Source organism: Scyliorhinus torazame, chromosome 6, assembly GCF_047496885.1.
Source record: "Scyliorhinus torazame isolate Kashiwa2021f chromosome 6, sScyTor2.1, whole genome shotgun sequence".
NCBI lineage: Eukaryota > Metazoa > Chordata > Chondrichthyes > Carcharhiniformes > Scyliorhinidae > Scyliorhinus > Scyliorhinus torazame.
Window position 1 is genome coordinate 304736345 of NC_092712.1, and position 22521 is coordinate 304758865.

General features: G+C 47.0%; 1 protein-coding gene across 4 annotated transcripts in view; it reads right to left on the reverse strand.

Moving 5' to 3' along the window:
* Positions 1-13422, reverse strand: part of LOC140425555 (dnaJ homolog subfamily C member 13) — a 169721-nt gene extending 156299 nt beyond the window's left edge. For all 4 annotated transcript variants that reach the window (XM_072509978.1, XM_072509977.1, XM_072509976.1 and 1 more), the window contains exon 1: positions 13253-13422. The gene's annotated coding sequence lies outside the window, so the exon portion shown is untranslated. The remainder of the gene's footprint in view (positions 1-13252) is intronic.
* Between the last annotated feature and the right edge of the window lie 9099 nt (positions 13423-22521).

The window sequence follows — 22521 nt, forward strand, 5'->3', positions numbered from 1 at the left end:
AGACAGTGACCCAAGCCGAGAATCGAACCTGGGACCCTGGAGCTGTGAAGCAACTGTGCTAACCACTGTTCTACCGTACTGTCCACGAATGAAACTGACTCTAGTGGATTCAGGGGATAGATTGTCTCTCCTTCCTGCACAGCTACTTCCTGACCTGCCGACTGCTTTCCAATATTTTCTTCTTTTTTTTTTTAAAATCGGGCAGATTTTGGGCTGGGCAAGGAATTTGGCGGATTCTCTTAAAGATAGCTTTACCCCCGAGAAACTCGCTTCATCCCCGAACTGCAGAATCAAATTGACTTGGCAGATATTGCCTAGTGAGTTGAGTTTGTGCAAGATTTCAGATTCCACCTCCTTAGGGAGCAGTTATCAATGGAGTCCCACAGGGGTTCAGTGTTCGGACTGTTGTTCTTCACCTTTTATTGATGACCCGAGTCAAGGCGTTAGGGGAAAGTGTGCCCAAGCTCGGAATTGATGGATCTACAGAGGTGGGACAGCTTCCCTCTAGCATTGGCACGCCCGGTTCAATCGGTAAAGATGAATATTTTAACTTCCGGGTGCGGCGATGACCAGCTAAGTCGCATGTTTCGGCAGCTCCCGGTGGAAAGGACTTTTGGGCTCTTGATAGGAGCCCCAACGGCAATTTTAACGGCTAAATACACTGTGCGGTAAACCAGAAGGGAATCCCCCCTGGACACGGATGGAAAAAGGAGGAAAGTGGCCGGATTGCGGTGGATCCTCTAGAGCAGCGGCCAGGAAGGCAGGCACAAAGCAAGATGGTGTCGGAAGGAGGCAGTTTAATATGGGGCCCTGACCAACAAGAGTTCCTGCGGCGTTGCGTGGAAGAACTTAAAAAGGAGATGAAGAAGGAGCTGTTGGCCCCGATATTACAGGCGATTGAAGGGCTAAAGGAGGAGCAAAAGACCCAGGAGCAGGGGCTTCGGGTCATGAAGGCAAAGGCTGCTGAGAATGAGGACGACATACAGGGCCTGGTGGTGAAGACAGAGATGCACGAGGCACAACACAAAAGGTGTGTGGAAAGGCTGGAGGTGCTGGAGAATAATGCGAGGAGGAAGAATTTAAGGATTCTTGGTCTTCCCGAAGGTGCAGAAGGGGCGACGTCGGGGCATATGTGAGCACGATGCTGCACTCGTTAATGGGATCGGAGGCCCCGACGGGCCCATTGGAGGTGGAGGGAGCCTATCGAGTTATGGCGCGAAGACCGAGGGCTGGAGAAATTCCTCGAGCCATAGTGGTGAGATTTCTCCGATATAAGGACAGAGAGACGGTCCTCAGATGGGCAAAGAAAACTCGGAGCAGTAGGTGGGAGAACGCGGTGATCCGCGTATATCAAGATTGGAGTGCGGAGGTGGCGAGGAGGACAAGCTTTAATCGGGCCAAGGCGGTGCTGCACAAAAGGAAGGTTAAATTTGGAATGCTGCAGCCGGCAAGACTGTGGGTCACACATCAAGGGAAACACCACTACTTTGAAACGGCAGAAGAGGAGTGGACATTTATTGTCGAGGAGAAACTGGAATAAGCGGACTAGAAAAAGAACGTTTGGGACAAAGTGGTGGGGTGAATATGTGGGGTGAAGGGGGGGAAAAGGGGGAAGAGATGATTTCCCAAGTTGTTAATCCTGCGACCCTGTAACTTTTCTCTCTTCCCCACGTCGTTTGGGGGGGGGGGGGGGGGGGGGGGGCGCGCCGGCCATTGGGGGCGGGGCCAAATGGGAAGCGCGGGCTTTGTTCCCGCGCTATGGTAATCATGGCGGGAACAGGGAAGCAGGGGGCCTCGCACAGTGGGAGCCGAGGTCACGGGGGAAGCCGAGGTCGGCCAGAGTTTGCTGACTTCTGGGAGCAACATGGGGGGTGCAATTACCAGTGAGGGATCTAGCAGGGGGGGGGGGGGGGGTTTAACTGGGTTGCTGCTGCTGGGGAGAAGGGGGAGCTGGTATGGGGTGGGGTGGTCGGGCGCCGTTGGGGGGAGATACGGCTACATGGGAACCGGGTGAGCTGGATTGAAAAAGGAGATGGCTAGTCGACAGGGGGGGGGGGGGGGGGGGGGGGGGGGGGGGTAAAGAGCCCCCCAACCCGGCTGATCACGTGGAATGTGAGAGGGCTGAACGGGCCGATTAAGAGGGCACGGGTACTCGCACACCTAAAGAAACTTAAGGCAGGTGTGGTTATGCTCCAGGAGACGCATCTGAAACTGATAGACCAGGTTAGACTACACAAAGGGCAGGTGTTTCATTCGGGGCTAGACGCAAAAAATAGGGGGGTGGCTATACTAGTGGGGAAGCGGGTAATGTTTGAGGCAAAGACCATAGTGGCAGATAGTGGGGGCAGATACGTGATGGTGAGTGGCAAATTGCAAGGGGAGGCGGTGGTCTTAGTGAATGTTTATGCCCCGAACTGGGATGATGCCAACTTTATGAGGCGTATGTTAGGACGTATCCCGGACCTAGAGGTGGGGAAGTTGGTAATGGGTGGAGATTTTAATACGGTGCTGGACCCAGGGCTGGACAGATCGAGGTCCAGGACCGGAAGGAGGCCGGCTGCAGCTAGGGTGCTTAAGGACTTTATGGAGCAGATGGGAGGAGTAGACCCCTGGCGATTTAGTAGACCTAGAAGTAAGGAGTTTTTGTTTTTCTCCTATGTCCACAAAGTTTATTCACGAATAGACTTTTTTGTTTTGGGAAGGGCACTGATCCCGAAGGTGACGGGGACGGAGTACACGGCAATAGCTATTTCGGATCACGCTCCACATTGGGTGGACCTGGAGATAGGGGAGGAAAAACAAACAGCATCCACCCTGGAGAATGGACATGGGATTATTGGCAGATGAGGGTGTGTGTTTAAGGGTGAGGGGGTGTATTGAAAGGTACATGGAACTCAATGATAATGGGGAGGTTCAGGTGGGAGTGGTCTGGGAGGCGCTGAAGGCAGTGGTTAGAGGGGAGCTGATATCTATTAGGGCACATAAAGGAAAGCAGGAGGGTAGGGAAAGGGAGCGGTTGTTGAAAGAACTTCTGAGGGTGGACAGACAATATGCGGAGGCACCGGAGGAGGGACTGTACAGGGAAAGACAAAGGCTACATGTAGAATTTGACTTGTTGACTACGGGTAATGCAGAGGCACAATGGAGGAAGGCACAGGGTGTACAGTACGAATATGGGGAGAAGGCGAGCAGCTTGCTGGCCCAGCAACTGAGGAAAAGGGGAGCAGCGAGGGAGATAGGGGGGGGGTGAGAGATGAGGAGGGAGGGATGGAGAGGGGAGCGGAGAGAGTGAATGGAGTGTTCAAGGCATTCTACGAAAGATTATATGAAGCTCAGCCCCCGGATGGGAAGGAGAGAATGATGTGCTTTCTGGATCAGCTGGAATTTCCTAAGGTGGAGGAGCAGGGGAGGGCGGGACTGGGAGCACAGATTGAGATGGAGGAAGTAGTGAAAGGGATTGGGAGCATGCAGGCGGGGAAGGCCCCGGGACCAGACGGATTCCCAGTTGAATTCTACAGGAAATATATGGACTTGCTGGCCCCGCTACTGATGAGAACGTTCAATGAGGCGAGGGAAAGGGGGCAGCTGCCGCCGACTATGTCAGAGGCAACGATATCGCTCCTCCTAAAGAAGGAAAAAGACCCGCTGCAATGCGGGTCCTATAGGCCCATTTCCCTCCTGAATGTGGACGCTAAGATTCTGGCCAAGGTAATGGCAATGAGGATAGAGGAGTGTGTGCCGGGGGTGGTTCATGAGGACCAAACTGGGTTTGTGAAGGGGAGACAGCTGAATACAAATATACGGAGGCTGCTAGGGGTAACGATGATGCCCCCACCAGAGGGAGAAGCGGAGATAGTGGTAGCGATGGATGTCGAGAAAGCATTTGATAGAGTGGAGTGGGATTATTTGTGGGAGGTGTTGAGGAGATTTGGCTTTGGAGATGGGTATATCAGATGGGTACAGTTGCTGTATAGGGCCCCGATGGCGAGCGTGGTCACGAATGGACGGCGGTCTGATTATTTTCGGCTCCATAGAGGGACGAGGCAGGGATGTCCTCTGTGCCCGTTATTGTTTGCATTGGCGATTGAACCCCTGGCCATAGCATTGAGGAGCATTCAGGGGAGCAGAGCAGAGAAATAGAGGACTTACCGTTGAGGAAGGTAACAAGGGACTTCCGGTACTTGGGGATCCAGATAGCCAAGAATTGGAGTACATTACATAGGCTTAATTTAACGCGGTTGGTGGAACAGATGGAGGAGGACTTTAAGAGATGGGACATGGTGTCCCTGTCACTGGCAGGTTGGGTGCAGGCAGTTAAAATGGTGGTCCTCCCGAGATTCCTTTTTGTGTTTCATTGCCTCCCGGTGGTGGTCACGAAGGCTTTTTTCAATAGAATAGAGAAGAGTATTATGAGTTGCGTGTGGGCCGGGAAGACCCCGAGAGTGAGGAGGGGATTTTTGCAGCGTAGTAGGGACCGGGGGGGGGGGGCTGGCACTACCGAGCCCAAGTGAGTACTACTGGGCCGCCAATATTTCAATGGTGTGTAAGTGGATGGGAGAAGGGGAGGGAGCGGCGTGGAAGAGATGGGAGAGGGCGTCCTGCAGGGGGACTAGCCTACAAGCAATGGTGACGACACCGTTGCCGTTCTCACCAAAGAAATACACCACAAGCCCGGTGGTGGTGGCTACATTGAAAATTTGGGGGCAGTGGAGACGGCATAGGGGAAAGACGGGAGCCTCGGTGCGGTCCCCGATAAGAAATAACCATAGGTTTGTTCCGGGGAGAATGGATGGGGGATTTGGAGCATGGCAAAGAGCAGGGGTAGCACAATTGAGAGATCTGTTCGTAGATGGGACGTTTGCGAGTCTGGGAGCGCTGACGGAAAAATATGGGTTGCCCCAAGGGAATGCATTTCGGTATATGCAACTGAGGGCTTTTGCGAGGCAACAGGTGAGGGAATTCCCACAGCTCCCGACGCAGGAGGTGCAGGATAGAGTAATCTCAGAGACATGGGTGGGGGATGGTAAGGTGTCGGACATATATAGGGAAATGAGGGACGAGGGGGAGATCATGGTAGATGAGCTGAAAAGGAAATGGGAAGAGCTGGGGGAGGAGTTTGAGGAGGGGCTGTGGGCTGATGCCCTACATAGGGCAAACTCATCGTCCTCGTGTGCCAGGCTAAGCCTGATACAATTTAAGGTGTTACACAGGGCGCATATGACTGGAGCACGGCTCAGTAAATTTTTTGGGGTAGAGGATAGGTGTGCGAGATGCTCGAGAAGCCCAGCGAATCACACCCACATGTTCTGGTCATGCCCGGCACTACAGGGGTTTTGGGTGGGGGTGGCAAAGGTGCTTTCGAAGGTGGTGGGGGTCCAGGTCGAACCAAGCTGGGGGTTGGCTATATTTGGGGTTGCAGTAGAGCCGGGCGTGCAGGAGGCGAGAGAGGCTGATGTTTTGGCCTTTGCGTCCCTAGTAGCCCGGCGCAGGATATTGTTAATGTGGAAGGAAGCCAAACCCCCGGGTGTGGAGACCTGGATAAACGACATGGCAGGGTTTATAAAGTTAGAACGGATTAAGTTCGTGTTAAGGGGTTCGGCTCAAGGGTTCACCAGGCGGTGGCAACCGTTCGTCGACTACCTCACAGAAAGATAGAGGGAATGGAAAAGAAGAAGACAACAGCAGCAACCGGGGGGGGGGGGGGGGGGGGGGGAAGAAATCGGACGGACTCTCAGGAATGTTATTGTATATGTATAGGCATTTGTTTTAGGTAATGTATATTGGACTGTTGGATTGTATCTTTGGAGAGTATTTATTTTTGACAAGGCAGTTGCCATTTAGTTTTGTTTTTGTTTCCGTTCATATATTATTTATTTATTTGGTTAAAACTGGCCACTGTTATTTATATTGCTTTATTGTTGTGTAAAAGAAACACTACGTACGGTTATGTTTGGCCAAAAAATCTTGAATAAAATATATATATTTTTTAAAAAGATTAATATTTTATCACAGTTGCTATTTTTATTCCAATGCCTGCCAGTTATTTTGCCGAAAGCATTCTTTCTGGGGTGAAGCAGTTGATGACTGTTTATTTTGGTGGGCAAGTTAGCCAGAATTCGGAAAACGGTGCTTCAGAAAGGTCAACAGTCGGGGAGTTTGGCGCTGCTGAATTTGATTTCTTACAACTGGGCAGCGAATGCCAAGGAGATGCTGTGCTGGTGTGAGGATCAGGAAGAAATTGTGAGTAAAGATGGAGTTGGGCTCATGCACGGGGGCAGGGTTGTGGGTGCTGGTAATGACCCCACTTCGGTTCTCCCCAGGGAAATACTCGGGCAATCTGGTCGTGGTAGCTACACTAATTTGGAGGCAATTTCGGCAGCATTTTAAACTAGGTGCGGTGTCGAAGATGACACCAATCTGTGCAAACCACCTGTTTGAATCGGCTAGATTAGATGCCAGGTTCCAGGGCTAGGAGGACAAGGGGGTGGTAGGGATGAGGGATTTGTTTCTGGAGGGACGGTTCACGAGTTAGGAGGAGTTGACCGAGAAGTTTGGAATCCCACGGTCAGTGACGTTCCGGTACCAACAGGTGCAGGATTTCGCAAGGAAGGTCTTTCTGATGTTCCCGGTGATGCCGCCCTCCTCACTGTCAGAGTGCTGTCGGTGGTGGGTATGGAGGAGAGGGTACCTCAGGGATCTATGGGAGGATTCTGGAGGATATGGGAGCAGTGGAGGGGGTTAAGGCTAAGTGGGAGGAGGAGTTGGGAATGGCACTGGAAGAGGGGTGCAGTGTGAAGTGCTGCGTAGGGTTAACGCCACAGCATCATGTGCGAGACTAGCGTTAATTCAATGAAAGGTGCCGTAGAGGGCACATCTACCGAGGTCTAGGATGAGTCTTTTTTTGTGGGAATGGAGGACACTGTGAGCAGCGTGGGAGGGGTCTGGCCAATCATGTTCATATGAGTAGCACGATAGCACAGTGGTGAGCTGCACGGCAGCAGTGGTTAGCACAGTTGCTTCACAGCTCCAAGGTCCCAGGTTCAATTCCCGACTTGGGTCACTGTCTGTGTAGAGTCCGCACGTTCTCCCAGTGTCTGCGTGGGTTTCCTCCGGGTGCTTCGGTTCCTCCCACAGTCCGGATGTGCAGGTTAGGTGGATTGGCCATGATAAATTGCCCTCAATGTCCAAAAAGGTGGGGTACGGTTACTGAGTTACGGGGATATGGTAGAGGTGTGGGCTTGGGTAGGGTGCTCTTTCCAAGGGCCGGTGCAGACACGATGCGCCGAATGGCCTCCTTCTGGACTGTAAATTCTATGATTCTATGTTCGGGTCTTGCTCGGAGCTGGGAGGTTTTGGGGCTCTTGCTTCAGCACCACGTTGGCAATCCCGCAAAGGGATTTGGAGCTCAATGCCCTAGGGTCCATATTTGAGTCATTCAACCTGCCGGAGGGACAGGGACGGATGTTTTAGCTTTCACCTCTCTGATTGCCCGCAGGCAGGTTCTGTTGGGGTGGAGGTCAGCTTCTCCACCCTGTGCCTCAGTGTGGCTGAGGGACTTAATGGAATTCCTATACCTTGCAAGTTAAGTTAATCTTGAGAGGTGCAATCGAAGGGTTCAATAAAAGATGGCGCCCATTCAGTCTGTACTTCAAAGAGTTGGTCGTTGGTCACCGTCAGCTGTGGGTGTGGGTGTGGGGGGGGATTGTTTTCTCTTTTTACAAGTATTGTTTAGTGTGTTCTCTTTGTTATGTATAAAATGTTGTAATCTTAATAAAAATACTTTTTTTAAAAACACTCGCAAATGATACAAAGATGCGTCAAAAGCTTCACTGAAAATCATAATCAACCCCATAATCCCAGTCAAACTCTTATCCAAACTCCAAAACCTAGGACTTGGCTCCTCCCTCTGTAATTGGATCCTTAGCTTCCTGACCCATAGACCACAATCAGTAAGGATAAACTACCACACACACACTACACACACGGATTTCGAACAACAATGAGTCGGAGTACAGAAGGGAGATAGAGAACCTCGTGGCATGGTGCAATGACAACAATCTCTCCCTCAATGTCAGCAAAACTAAGGAGTTGGTTATTGACTTCAGGAAGCAAAGTATTGTACACACCCCTGTCTGCATCAATGATGCAGAGGTGGAGATGGTTGACAGCTTCAAATTCCGAGGTGCACACATCAACAATCTGTCCTGGTCCACCCACATCAACGCTATGACCAAGAAAGCAGAGCAGCATCTATACTTCCTCAGGAAAGTAAGGAAATTCAGCATGCCAACATTGACTCTTACCAATTTTTACAGAGGCACCATAGAAAGTATCCTATCTGGCTCCATCACAGTTTGGTATGGCAACTGCTCGGTCCAAGACAGTAAGACACCTCAGTACACATGACAATAAATCTAAATTAAAAGATCTAGATGTAATGAAGAAAATGGGTCCACATTTAGCAACTGTTATTTAATATAAATAAACAGTACTATTAAAGGTGGTAGGAACACCCATCACTAGGTACATATGCACTACCTAGGGCTGTATGCTCAAGCACAGTGAACTGAAAAACCTGGATTTTAGTACATGAAGCTTTGATGGCCCATGACCAGCAAGCAGAGTGTCAAGATGATCAGATACAAATAAACATGTCCCGTTTTAGCCCTCTCATTTGGTGGGTGTTAGGTGCTCTCGTGAAGGATCACCAGCTTCTTACCCAACTCAAGGGTTAGGGGTGGCCAAGCTCACAGAACCCAACAGCAAACATCTGACAATCTTCAGATGTTTAAGAGTTGCAGGACATGAACAAACTTTACATAGGCCAAATACCGTTAGTAGCAATCTTCTGGGTCCCCATCCTGGCAGCAAGTCTTTGAAAACCCAAACTGATATGTTGCCAAGAACTGTGCAAAGGAGCTCTGTCAGGCTTTGATATTGTCAAGAACTGTGCAAAGGAGCTCTGTCAGGCTTTGATTTGTAAGGATCACAATGCTTTGACTTTACAAACTTCATTATAGAGTATAATGTTTCACAGCAGTATGTTGCACCGAAAATTGAAATGAGTCGCACACTAGTAACCAGAGACCATCGAAATAAGGTAGTCACCAAGAAATCCAACAGGGAATTCAGAAGACACTTCTTTACCCATAGAATGGTGAGGTTGAAGCAAATAGATGTATTGAGGGGAAGCTAGACAATCACAATGAGGGAGAAGGGAACAGATGGTTACGTTGGTGAATTTTCAGAATTACAGCATTGTTACAGCACCGGAGACCATTCAGCCAGTTGTAGCTGCGCCAGCTCTCCAAAGGAGCAATCACCAAGTGTAATTCCTCCACCTTAGCCCCATAGCCCCGCACATTCTTCCTTTTCAAATGATAATCCAATTCCCTCTCGAACACCTCGATGAGAAAAGATGGGAATAGGTTAGAGTGGAACATAACATCGGCATGGACAATTTGGGCCAAATGGGCTGAGTCGGTGCTGTATATCCTGTGTAAGCGCATGTACAATAATAGGTTTATAGCATGGAAAAAGACAAGCAGAGTACAGAAAGTGCAGAGAAGAATGGAAAAAATAAAGAAGAGGGGCAAAGCAAGTGTGAGGCAAGTGGGTGACATAAAAGCAATCCTGGTATAAGGTTAATCAAAGAAAGGATGATGGTGATCAGCAACCAAAAAGGAGATCTGCTTGTGGAAGGCAGAGGACGTGTGGCTGAGGTACTAAATAAGATTTGGCATCTTATGCTTTATGACTATGCTATCGACATTACACGTAAGTGATACCATTAGGATCAATGATCTGCACTTAACAGATACAGACTAAACCAATCTTACGTCAAACACACAAATAAGCAAAATTATATAACGGTTAAGGTTCGCATCTTTCCGGTTACAATAAAAAGCAGAACCAAAATAACTTAATGCTTCAAGTTGTTTGGAACATTACATTAGTTTCAAATTTGATTTATTTTGGATCTTTAGGATGACAATTTCTCAAATTCAAAGGATGTTTCACCACGACACAGGAATTTGACATTTTGTGGATGTAAATTGCAAATTTTAAATAAAACTGAAAAATTAAAGTTAATGAACCTATTTTCCACTTTTCACACACTAGACAACAATGAAGGGCACTTCATACATTGGCTGAGCATCAAAACTGATGCCCTATTTAACCTATTAAAAGTTTCCAACATAGGCCTGCACTTACTTTTACAACCCATTGTCTGTATGAAGTCAACACTACGAAGCTAACTATAAAAAGCTCTTTCAAACCTCTGGCAAGGAAACAAAGTTTAAATCAATGTTCCATTGGTCTCCACATATTATAGCATGGACACCACCAAAACCCGGGGCTCGGAAATAGATTTGGCTAAAAAGGCAAAAATGTAAACAGCCTGTTTCAAACATTCTAATTACAAAGTCAATTAATTACAGCAAAACCAAAAAAAATACAGCGTAATCCTTACAGAATCAGAGCGGAGAAGGAATCCATTCAGCTCACTGAGGCTTTGCTCTTTGAAACATCTGATTAGTATCAGTCCGTTGCTCTTTCCCCATTGCCCTAGGTTTTTTCTTTTCAATTATATCATCCAATTCTCTTTTGAAAGTGACTATTGATTCTGCTTCAACCACCTTTTTAGGAATTGAGTTTCGGATTGCAACAACTTGCTGCAGAAGGAAAGATCTAATTTCCCTCCCTGGCATTTTTTCAAAAAATTTTAAACGCTGTGCCCTCTGGTTACTGATCCAACTGCCAGAGGAACGTTTCCCCTTATCTACTCGATTCTTGTCAAAAGCCATCATCAATTTGAACACTTAAATCTCCTCTTAACCCACTCCCGCGCAGGAGTAAAGTCCAGGTTTCTCCAGCCTCTCCACATAATTGATGTCCTTCCACCTTGGTACCTCTGCATCCCCTCACCAAAGGTTTGGTATCCCTCTTGAAATGTGCTGCTCAGAATCCAACAATATTGTATTCTATTTAGAGCCTAACCAGTGATTTATAAAGGTTTACCACAACTTCCTTGCTTTGTATTCTATGCCTATTTATAAAGCTACGGATCACATCTGCTTTTATAAAGAAAACAGCCGCATCAACTTGTCCCGTCACCTTCAAAGATTTATGTACATCAACCCCCTAGGTCTCTTGCGGCACCCCCTTAAAAATTGCACCATTTAATTTATTTCACCTCTCTGCATTCTTCCTTCCAAAATGCATTACTTCACACCTCTGGATTATATTGCATTCATCATTTACTGCTCTTTTCACCTGTCTGATGACACCCTCCTGTCGAGGTCTGCCGGTATCCTCCTCACTGTTTGCATTTTCAACTTTTGTCATCCACAGATTGAATCAACATCCCCGATAAGCCTGTTCTTTACCATATTAAAATTCAAACTCATTCAACGTTGTAAACACCAAATTCACCCTTCCCTGCACATTCCAAAAAACAGCTGACATTCATTCAATCGGCTATCTCTCAATACTTTGCATCACAGGAAACTCATCCACATTTGCCATCGATCCATAAATTCTTCCACCTTCCTAACACAGTCTTTCCGTTTCTCTTCAGTAATATTTTCAACTCTCCTTCTTTCCGCTTTCCTCTTTTGGCCTAGAGGGGTTCTCTGCTTTCAAAAGGTCGAGGAGTTTTTACATCCATAAAATGTACTGCAGAAACAAATGACTGCCACCAACTGAGTTTAATTGCAACTATCAAAGACAAAAATACTCCTGGCTATTTGGTCCAGTAATATATTAAAATAGAACCACACCACAAATATTAATTCTATATTAAATCTAGCTCGCCCATCACCCCATACTTCCAATCCTCACCTTTTAGCTCCCAACAGATGGGGAAAATATGCATTTTGAAATCAGTAAGCTTTTTCTCAGCCCCATACATAAGCAGTGCTGGAATCTGGGACCAAACAAAATTGGCTAACATAACAGTTTCACCTGACCAGTGACGTCCTTTGCCTAATGCTGCCAGGTTGGTTGAGCAGAAGAGGAAAACCAATGTCAGGCTGGGAAATGCAACAGATGTCAGAGGCTGCAAAGTGACAGAAACACAGGTGGCTCCCAGATTCCAGCCTGCTTAAGAGTAAAGACTCGCTTTCTTCCAGCCAAGTCCTCCACTTGTTGTCTTCCTCCTCTGCTTACTCTTCCTTAATCATGCTTTTAGTAGCTATGAAAACCCCATGGGAGGCAAGAGAGCATGACATGCAGAAATTGGGAGGAAGACATTACGATGTTGAGTTAGAAACAGGATAGAGGCATGGAAAGAGGAGGGAAATGAAAAGTTAAGCCAAGTTTAAGCAGAGAAAAATAAAAGTGGAAAACAAGAAATACACAGTTGCTTCATCTTTCGCCACAGAAAGCCAAAGACGATAGTGTAGATCGTCCAGCTTTCATCTTCATGAGTCCTATATAATCGTTATATTATGTTAAATAGAAGTCCCTGTCTCGAAGACAGAAGGTTGCAGGATCAAGCCCCACTCTACAAATTCGGGCAAACAATCTCGGCTGACTGCACACCGTCAAATCAAGGCCGCACTTGCATGGCCCCCCCCCAGGCGGACGCCAAAATCCCATGGCACCACCCGGAGGGCAGAAAGTTCCCCTGGTGCCCTAGCAAACATTCCTCTCAGCCGACAGCACCAAAAATAGATCATCCCTTCAACTCATCTCCTGGCTGCTTACGGGAGGCCTCGCTGGAGTACAACTGGACTACGCGCAGTCTGCCGACAAAAGTTTTCAACACTTTGAACTGCCTGCCCCGGGTGGGGGGGGAGAAGACTTAGAACTGCACGAAAATTAACGCACGTCTTTCTAAATTCGTGGGCTCCTCTGTTTCCTCATTCCCTCACATTGCGGGCACCGGCGTTCTGGTTCCCATCTCAAGCAGCGAGGGGAGGGGGGGGGGACGGTTGGAAATCTCCAGCACACAGAACTGGAGAGGAGAGAGAGGACAGGAGTGAGAAAGAGGAACATAGAGGGGAAGGTGGGTGCACATCTGGGCTCAGATTGGAGTTGCTGTGTGAAGTGGTCACCCACCCATTTATAGCCCGGAACCGGAGTGGGGAGAGCTCGCCAAAGGATGGACCCGGGCTGTTGACCCAACCCCAGGGGGTGAAGGCGGGGCCGGAGCCGCTGTCACCACCATCACCTCCTCCTCTAAACAAACTACTCAGGATGTAAAACCAAACCGGGACACGACACAACCCCTTGTCCCCATGGTTACCTGGCTAATGGGTGGGAGTGGCGGTGGAAGAGAGAAGCCGGGCCTCACGGTCTGTGTGAGGCGGTCAGAGAGAGAGAGAGTCCGCTCCGGCTCCGGCTCCGCTCGCTCGCCCGCCCTCGCCTAGGAAGCTGCCATTTTCAGACGGCCGGCACCGCGCATGCGCCCCTTCTCCGCCGCCGGCACGGGTCCTGGTCACGGGACACGCGCCTGACCGCACCGGAAGTCGCTGCAGCAGGCCGCGGCCGGACGTTGCGTCGTCTGAACGCGCGCGGGTCAATCGGGGTCACGGCCCGGGGACTTTAACAGGGTCCAAACTCTGGTTCTGGGGAAAGCAGAAGAGCTCTCAGTCCGGGTGTCAATATGGACCCAGGAATATCAATAAGGCCGGGCTTGTACTCGTTAATAATCATGACATAGGAACTGTGTTGCCTCCTGCATTGAAAAGGCAGTTCTAGAGTGCTATTCAAGTTATAAACGCTCCATTAGATAGGTTGGGGTTATTTTGTTTGGAACAAAGCGGGCTGAGGGGTGACTTGACTGAGGTGTACAAAATTATGAGGGGAAGAGATCGAGTGAACAGGATCAATTTGTACCCCCTGGTTGAGAATGCTGGAACCAGGGACGTCGATTTGTGATAAGTGGTAGAGATTATATAGAATTTACAGTGCAGAAGGAGGCCATTCGGCCCATTGAGTCTGCACTGAACCTTGGAAAGAGCACCCTACCCAAGCCTACACCTCCACCCTATCCCCGTAACTCAGTAACCCCACCAACCTTTTTGGACACGAAGGGCAATTTATCACGGCCAATCCATCTAACCTGCGCATCTTGGTTCCAAGATGGCGCCGGAGCGAGGCGACTGCGAGCTCTCCCAAACAGATGAACATTTTACTTAACCTATACTCGTTCTAATCTTTTAAAAATTAACTCTAAAACTAACATTACTAACCTCTCTCTCTTATCTTCTACATTGTATATGTTGTGTTGCCCCATTATGTATTTTCTTTTATTCCCTTTTCTTCTCATGTACTTAATGATCTGTTGAGCTGCTCGCAGAAAAATACTTTTCACTGTACCTCGGCACACGTGACAATAAACAAATCCAATCCAATCTTTGGACTGTGGGAAGAAGCCGGAGCACCCGGAGGAAACCCATGCAGACACGTGGAGAACGTGCAGACTCCGCACTGACAGTGACCCAAGCTGGGAATCGAACCTGGGACCCTGGAGCTGTGAAGCAACTGTGCTACCGTGAAAACCTTTTTACGCAGAGAGTAGTGGGAGTCTGGAATTCACTGCCGGAGTTGGTGGTCGAGGCAGAGACCCTAAACTCTTTTTTAAAAAGTGCCTGGATCTGCACCTTAATTAATAATCATAATCTTTATTATTGTCACAAGTAGGCTTACATTTACATTGCAATGAAGTTCCTGTGAAAATCCCCTAGTCTCCACACTCCGTCATCTGTCCGGGTACACAGGGAGAATTCAGAATGTCCAATTCACCTGACAAGCACATCTTTTGGGACTTGTGGGAGGAAACCAGAGTGCCTGGAGAAAACCCACGCAGACACTGGGAGAACGTGCAGACTCCACACAGACAGTGACCCAAGCAGGAATTCAACCCAGGACCCTGGTGCTGTGAAGCAACAGTGCTAACCACTGTGCTACCATGTCACCCAAGTACTGGAAACTACAGGGCTATGGACTGGGTGCAGGAAGGTGAGATTAGAAAGGGCACCTGGGTATCCTCAGGCTGGCCTGGTCAAGATGGGCTGAATGGCCTTCTGTGCTGGAACCTTTCTATGATTTCCTTGAAATTTGCCTGTTTTAATTTCAATATCATTGAAAAGAACAACTTCCTAACTGAACAATCCTATTGCACGACAAAGTCCTTTAGGATTCAACTTTTGTAGCAACATTATAATTGCACCTTCTATTATGGGCCAGGGTTTAGAGAACACCAAAGTGTATCATGGAGTTCACGTGATCCGCAACCTTTAATAGATTATGGTATGGGGAGCACACGGCCCACTCTACAGGTGTGGCACAGCAGAAATGGAAAAGTATTTTTTAAAGCAAAACAATGTTTATTCTATGAACTCAAGTTAACCTTTTTGAAGCATGCAGTGAACATCTTAGCAACCATCAATTCAAATACAACCCCCAAAGAATACAACACTAAGTAATCCTTAATAACTTCCCAAACAACATCCAGAAGAAACACCTTTTAACAGAAGCACATTAGGTTTACATTCACTACTGAGAACATTTATAATTCTGAATTCACCAAATGATCAAGAGATAGTCTTTTCATGGCAGAGAGAGCAACAGTGCACCTGCTCTGCCTGGCTTCAGCTCCAACACTGAAAACGAAACTAAAACACACCTTGCAGCAAACAGCCTAAAACGAAAGTATGATGCTGACAGACAGCCCAGCTCCACCCACATTCTGACATCACTGATAAACATCTATTTCTTAAAGGTACATTTCTTCAGCACTTATTTCTTAAAGGTACTCTCACTACAGATATTTCTATACACACCCATTTACAAACACCCATTTCTTAAAGGTACTCTCACATGACACTTCCTTCAGTTCAAGTTTGAGTGGTGTGATGTTCACTGGAGTTAGATGGGTACAATCTCTGGAGGGTATAGACTATTACTGTATTCCGTCTTTTCACCCTGTGCCTCCCATCCCCTGACGTTCCCTCATGCCATCTCTAGCCCCAACCCTGTTATCAATCCCATTCACAATTCCACACGGAATCATTCGACAGCCAGGCTACCTTTATTGTTGGGCTCCCCTATTTTCTGCTGTTTTGTTCTCCCACAATGCCAACCCTACTCCGCTACCACTGTCAACAGTTGGCAGCTGCTTGTTCATTAAATGCCCCAGTCCTCTGCATGTGCTGGGCACCACCCACCAAATAAACGCATCAATATATGCACCCATTAAACTGACCGGTTAAAACAATCCAGACAGGCAAGAACTAAGTATTAAAATAAACGCGGAAAATGCTGAAAATACACAACCTGCAAGGTCATGGACTTTAAACATTATCTCTCCACAGATGCTGCCAGACCTGCTGAATCTTGCCAGAATTTCATGCCAGAATTTCATTTTTCCAGCATCCACAGTGTTTTGGGTTTGGATTATTATCATAATAGATGCCTGTATAAAGTTCCCCTGCATTTCTTCCTAGTTTTAATTAAAATCAGGAAAAGTGCGCAGGAATCTCTGATGGGGTTCAGTAGAGCCACAACCAATCTCTCCGTAACCAAGTGCTGCATTCTCTAATTGGTTCCCTAAATGGTGCCGTCAAAATAAAACTTTTCAGAATTTTCTGCACTCCTTTCAAATGCCGCCCCTCTTCCAACTGTTCATGTATAGCTGGAGGGTCTAGGAGTTCTGGCAATTAAATACAATTTAAAAATGGTTAATCCTGGTTAATTGTAACCATTTGTTTCAGGGTGACGCCATTTCCATGATCAGTGATCATCAGCTGTGCCCTGGAGTGACAGAATGGTTCAAGCATCTTGACACCATGGCTTCGTCTCTGGATTAGGGTTGCCAACTGTGATTAAATGCATTACTGGATGTTTCATCACATGATTGCCTGCCCCCCCCCCCCCCCCCCCAATGCTCCAGCCATTAATTGGCTATCACATCCATCGTTGTGACACAGACTTGCTACATCAATTGAAAAACAAAAAGACCCATTACCCAATTGGGTAATTAATTGGCTGTCAGCCAGACAGCCTTCTTTTCCATTTTCAATATTTTTATATCTGGTAAAGAAAATATCCAAAAATATCTGTTTTCATTTACCGATGATTTTTCTCCAGATTGAACACAGCAGTGTCGTAGAGATTGACCTTCAATTCTTGGAGACACCAGGCCAATCTTGAAGGGTTGACAACTCTAATTTGTGTGGTCACCTCAAGTGTTCATGGCCAATGTGCAACAATGATGGGAACCACACATTACGGGCATCTAGCTGACACGTGACTGAAACTGAAAATGCAGTGGCTGGGAGAGGGGGTATACACAACATCATTGCACCATGCATTAGAGAAAACAAAGCTGTAAGTACCAACAACTATGTATCCAAGAATAAACACTGTTTTTTCAATAGAAGTGCTATAATTGGTGCGCACTTCAGTATTGGGTGTTGCAATATTTCTTCCATGCTCAACATGGAAATTAATTTTCTTCTACTTTAAAATTTCCTTTAGAACATAGACTATTATTGAAAGAAAAAAGTTTATTTTTTAATTGGAGATTTATATCTGGCCAGGACTGTGGGCACTACAGTTCACAGTTCATTTTCCTGAATAACCCTCTTATGCACTGAACTGATTTCTTCACACATCTTCTCTACTGAATAGTACTACGGTCTGTGTGCTTACCCGGCGCCTGAGCCTATGTATTTACATTGTGTATTTGTGTATGCACAATGTTTTCTCATGTATGGAATGATCTGTCTGGATTGTATGCAGAACACTACTTTTCACTCTACACGTGACAATAAATCAAATCAAATGTCGCCCCTCTCCCAACTGTTTATCTATTGCTAGGGATCCTGGAGTTCTGGAGAATGAACCAAAATTAAAAATTGGATATTCTGATTAATTTTAAACATTTATTTCACAATTTAAAATGAATGACATTCGGTTGATTCACTCCAACTATTAATAAATAATAAAAACAGAAACTGCTGGAAAACACCCAGCAGATCTGGCAGCATCCGTGGAGAGAGAAACAAGTTTCAAGTCCAAAGTAACTCTTCTTATTGAGTGTTCCCAGTTCTCTTCTGCACCTCACCTTGCACAGAGCTTACAAAGACACTCTCCCCTCCAAACCCTCCCCAGTTGACAATGATGTTCTTCCCCATTCTTCTTTTTCCATTCTCAATTTAGAACAACATTGTCCCTTCCAACACCCTCACAGACATTGGGCTGGATTCTCTGCACTGCGACGCCGAAATCGCGTCCAGGCGCCGGGGCGGAGAATTCATTTCCACGCATGGGATCGGGACCGGTGCAGTTTCCTCGATTCTCCGGCCCCCGAAAAGTGGCGTACCCAGGAAGTACGCCACACCACGTATCACCCACCTGCGGCCATTGCCAGAGACCCGCCCCGATATTCTCCGCCCCCCAACCGGCCGAAGTCCTGACAGCGCGGGTCTAATCTGGTCCTGCCGTACGGGATACTCGCGTGGTCGGGGGCGGGCTGATTGGAGGGCAGAGAGGGGCCTCATATGGTACCAGGCGGTCCGGGTCGGGCGCGCGGTCAATTGGGGGCACTATTTACGCGGTCCAGCTCTGTGGTCTGAGCCCGCCATGGAGCACGGCGCGGCTGCTGGAGGCCGCCGCTTTACGCTTGCGTGGCCTCTAACCCAGAAGTGCGGGGGCCCATATATGCAGCTGGAGCTGCGAGTTTCATGACGCGGCCCTGCTAGTCCCCTGCAGGGCTGTGAATATGTGGCCTTTAGACGCCAGTTTTTCTGGCATGGGGACATAGTCCCTGAAACGGACAATCCAGCCCCTAATGTTTCCTCCAGCAAACCTCCCCAATTCACAATGTTACTTTCCTTCTACAGAAACAATTCTCCTTCCAAATACCCCAGAAGATCGAAGTAGCAGTCGGCCTCCTACACCTTGCCTCAACTCAGCAAGATTGCCTTCTCAATTTACAATAATATTCTCTCTCTCTAAAAGAAGCACTTGCTGCCTACAAATTCTCCCCAACCACACACTGACTCTGACTTCCCACTATTAACCATTAGCTCCCCAGGTACTCTCCAACTCTATAACACCCCACTAACACCTATTACCTTTCCAGATACTCTCTTACATGGACTTCCCACTATTAACTCCCCAAGCACTCTCTGATTCTAACTTCCCACTATTACCTCCCCAAGCACTTACTGTTTCTAACTTCCCACTATTAACTCCCCAAGAACTCTCTGATTCTAACTCCCCAAGCACTCTCTGCCTCTAACTCCTCACTATTAAGGCACTGTCCGCTCTGGCAATCAGAATCTTTTCATAGTATTTTCACACTGCAGAAGGAAGCCACTCATCCCATTGTATCTGCACTGGCTCTCCAAATGAGTTATTTAATTAGTCTCATTCCCTTGCCTTCTCCCCATGATCCTGAACAATTCTTCCTTTTTGATTGAACCTGCCTAGACCACACTCTAATTGAACCTTGTCCCCGGGAAAGGAGCGTCCCCTGCCCATCAGAGAGTAAGGGACTGGATCTGACACTTGTCTCCGGGAAAGGACAGTGCATTCCAGATCTTAACTACTCACTGCGTGAAAATGTTTTTCCTCAGGTCACTCCTGCTTCTTTTGCCAATTAATTTAAATCTGTGCCCTCTCATTCTCGATTCTTTATCGAGTGGGAGCAGTTTCTCCCCATCTACTTTGTCCAGACTCCTCATAATTGTGAATACTTCTATCATTCAATCCACAGTAACTCTGGTCAAAAATCACCTCATGTGCTGTTCCTCAGGCAGCTAACTGATTTATATTGGAGGGACAGAACTTGAGAAGATAACTCTCACCAACAATGAAATCCATGCGCTGTGTATCTTTTGGAACTGGGCCGCTGAGTTATACAACTAGACAGTCCTGTCAATGGAAGTGAAAGTGCAATAACTTTCAAAACCACTTGGTCATCTAAGCAATTGCAAAAGATGCCATTGTGATTCGACTGTATGGAGTTCACCATATTGTTAATGGTTCTCTTTCCTCAGGTATTGCCACTCTCTTCAAATCAGTTGTCCATCAGACCTCTCTTCAAAAAAAACCTTGATCCTTCTGTCTTTGTATATTTTCACCCCACCCCCAAACTACGCTTCCTCTCCAAAACCCTTGAAGATGTTGTTATCTCTCAAATCCACGCACACCTTTTCCAGAACTCCAGATTTGAATTCCTCCGACCAGGTTTCCATCTGTACTACAACTGCTCTTATCAGAGAGAAACCTGGAAATGGCGCAGAGAAGATACTGAGAACCAAGGAAAATAGAAAGTTTCAAATTTGCAAAAAAATGCTGTAAAGAACAAAGGAAAACACAGAGGCTATATAAGTGTGACACAGCTCAGAAAGGCACACAGAAATATACAAATCTGCAGAAAGCTACTAAAATACTGCGTGAGTGAACACAATAAACTTTGTAAAATTTTAAACTTCCAGTCGAAATGAGCACTAATAGGTCGCAGAATTGGCAGTTTTTCCATTTACTATTTACTAATCAGAACTATGAGATTGCAACAACCCTGAACTGATAAAAGTAGCCACACTGTTATCACTGCTGGAGAAGGGCTGCTACAAAGTGTATACCACTCTAAATCTAACAGACGAGCAAAGAAAAAAAAGATAACGAGATTTTCAAAGCTTTGGATGCACAATTTAAACCCAAGTGAATGTTGGATATGAATGGTATGTATTCAACACTAGAATTCAGAGTGAAAACAAGACCATTGAACAATACGTCACAGCAGTAATGTAGCTGGGAGAATCATGTGAATTCGGATAGCTGAATGATTACCTTGATTGAAGATAGATCAGTCACAAGCGTGCAAGACCCCTCGATGAGAGGAAGTCTGCTGAAAGATGAGAAACTGAAGAAGAGTGATAAATGTGTGTTGAAATGCAGAACTTCTGAAACAACAGTTGGAGCATATGTATGGCAGAATGGATCAGGATACACATTATGCTGAGAGACAGTCCAAGCCAAAGCAGTGAAGCAATCGCAGAGAAAGGGTAGGATGCAAAAACAGCAGACACCATGCGCAAGATAAGACCGATTGTCCAGTATGGGGAAGCAATGTTTTAACTGCAAGAAGCAGAACCATTCCGCACACAAGTGTTTTGTGAGACAAAAAAAACAAGCCTATACAGATGGGCACTGGAGCGATATCAACAGACGAGTCTGATGAAGAACTATACATGAGACAACAGGTTGGTTCAGTAAAGTCAGTTGATGACAACTGGTTTGTGGCTCTTTACCTTGATGGCCGGAAAGGGAAAATATCAAATGAATAAGAAATGCCTTATCGACACCAGTGCGTCATTGCAACATGATGATCTGGATCTGTGCAAAGTGGCTCAACATGGTGATCAGAAAATGAAGCACTCGGAAGTAAGATTGAGGCGTTAACATTGAACCCCTGTAGTGCAGAAGGAGGCCATTCAGCCCATCGAGTCTGCGCCAACCCTCTGAAAGAACACTCTACCGTAGCCCACTCCCACCCTATCCCTGTAATCCCACCTCACCTTTGGACACTTAACGGGCAATTAGCAAGGCAAATCCACTTAATCTGCACATCTTTGGACTGAGAGGAAACCCATGTAGACACGGAGAGAATGTGCAAACACCACACAGTCACCTGAGGTCGGAATCAAACCCGGGTCCCTGGTGCTGTGAGGCATCAGTACTAGCCACTGTGTCGCCCAAGACTCATACTGAAAGGATAAATTAGACAGCCCAATGCAATGGCAAGAAGGAAGATCTCGAGGTTTAGATCATGAATGGGACACAACGGCCAATTGTCTCAGCTGAAGCAAGCCTAAAGTTTGGGCTGGTAACCCTGATGTGCCAACAGAGAAAGGGCAACAAAAACTCGAAACAGGGAGACAATATTCAAGTAAATTGCAAGACGGTTGTTGACCCCGTCAGTGCGATGAAATGCACAAGCAAAGGTAAATGAAGCAGTTTGGCAGAAAAATATACCTATCCAGAAACGCCACGTGCAAACTACTCTTCCAATATCAGAAAAACTACTGAAACCAGAGGTAGTAACAGGCGTGAGTGAAAAGATTGACAGAATGACAGAAAGTCAATTTCATTTTGACAAGAACCATTACCAAAGCTGAGCATTGGAGAGCCAGTCAGGGTGCAAACCTTCAATGCTCTCAGCAGGAGTCAGCCCATGTGTAAATTTGATGCATGCGTAGAGCAATTGTCACCTCGATCATACGCAGCGGAAGTGAATGACCAAATATACCGGTGCAAACACAGGCATATCCGAACAGCTAGCGAAGCTGTTCCTTCACGACAGCTGGCCAGTCGGGGAGAAGAGATCTCACCAGCTGTACTGAATGCAGAACTACCGCAGCCCCAGAGGTTCATGAGTCCCCAACAACCACAATGGAACACTTGCGATGACAAGGCACACAATGCTGTGGGCCAAGTATTGGAAAATGGAATTAGAATAATTAGGTAGTTGATTTTGACCAGCACAAACGCAATGGG